At 47.2% G+C, this 1,668-nt stretch overlaps 1 pseudogene; it reads left to right on the top strand.

Moving 5' to 3' along the window:
- The first annotated feature begins 546 nt into the window (after positions 1-546).
- Positions 547-1,668, top strand: LOC111728295 (annotated as a pseudogene).

The raw sequence follows: 1,668 nt of genomic DNA on the forward strand, positions 1-1,668 counted from the left end.
TTTGTAACTGGTTAATAGAATGAAGGCTTGAAATGTTTTACGTTGATAAGGATCTGTTAATTACAGATAAGCCTCCAGACATTTACTGAAACTCAAGTGATCTAGCAAGTAAAATCAATGACCTGTAGGTGTGATTCAAGCTTTCCCTTGCAAGGCGTTAGATCTATTAATGATTTAGTATCTTATTATTACAAAGAAAAACTCCAAAAGGGACAGCTTTTTCTGGGGCCTCCTTAGCCAAGACGGGGTCCATGCAGGCTGGGGAAGGTTAAGATTTATTAATTCACAATACAAAGAGGTGTTGAGTTTACAGCGGGGTTAGTAAGACACGTCCACAATGTTACTAAAAATATAAGGCAGTATTTGATTAATGTCAAACAATAAATAATGCAGGGACTCAAAGGTAGGGAAGACAAGCCACCCAAGGGCTGGGAAAGTCTTCAAGAGAAGGCTAGAGGGGCACGTCAGCGTTGGAAATGGGAGGTTGGGAGCCACGAATCAAAATGCCAGTCATATACCCTGGAAGGGACACACTGTTGACGTGAAATGTGCGCCTCTGCGCCTTTGCATCCTCCACGCCCCGCGCTCCGCCCCGTGAGCGCCCTGAGCGGTTTGACCCCGGCGCCGCGCCGTAGAGTGTGCTGCGAGCCCGCCGGCCACAATGGCGGACGTGTCAGAGAGGACGCTGCAGCTGTCGGTGCTGGTCGCCTTTGCCTCCGGGGTGCTACTGGGATGGCAAGCGAACCGGCTACGGAGGCGATACCTGGACTGGAAGAAGCGAAGGCTACAAGACAAGCTGGCGGCGACACAGAAGAAGCTGGACCTGGCCTGAGACTTAGCGCCCTCAGCCCCAGCCGACCCCCGCGTGGCCAACTTGCTATGCCTGCGCGAGAGCTCCAGCCTGAGCCGGGCTCGCCGCACACTGCCAGCCTGCGGTGGTGGGCTGTTCCTGAGTGCTGGTGAGCAGTACACACAATGGCACTCCAAGGGTAGACTTTGGGGGCAAGCGGATATCTCAGGGGTAGCTTTTGGATAGCTTGCAGGAGATGACTTGTTCCCACGGACATCAGAACGAGGAGGAAGTTTTATTTTCCCTAATAATTTGCTCTTTGGTATCGGAAGTTTAGTTCACTTCGGGTGTTTAATGGGAATGCCTTACAGCGTGCAATGTCTTTGCTTCTCGAAAAATTGAACTTCACCCTGAAAAATACTGGAACTAACTAAAGAAAGATGGAGCGGAGAGGTGTTCTTGCCACCTTTTGCCCCTTTATAATTTTTTCAGTAATATCCTTGGTAGCGCCATAGAACATCTTCACCTTGACGTTTTGTAAACTGCGATCTTAATTCTCTAGGCTGTTGTTGGCAGCCTGATAAGGGGAAAAAAGATCAGTGGCCCGGAAGTCACATAAGTAGGGCCTGGCAGCTAGTCCTAACTTTGATCAGAGCTGTGCATCATAAATTTTAAGGGCCTCGGTTTTCTTGTCTGTAACGTCGGATCTTATAGTTCATGGTTTAGCATCACAAATATAATAATTTAAAGATTTTGTATTCTAATTTTTTTCTCTTTTCTGTTTCCAGCAGAAGATAGATGTTGAAGATGGATGTGGAGCATAGGAAAGTTCATGCACTTTCTGAACCAATTTTATTTTTAAAATAAAAAACTTCTAA

Source organism: Otolemur garnettii, unplaced genomic scaffold, assembly GCF_000181295.1.
Source record: "Otolemur garnettii isolate 467f Iridium unplaced genomic scaffold, OtoGar3 scaffold00148, whole genome shotgun sequence".
NCBI lineage: Eukaryota > Metazoa > Chordata > Mammalia > Primates > Galagidae > Otolemur > Otolemur garnettii.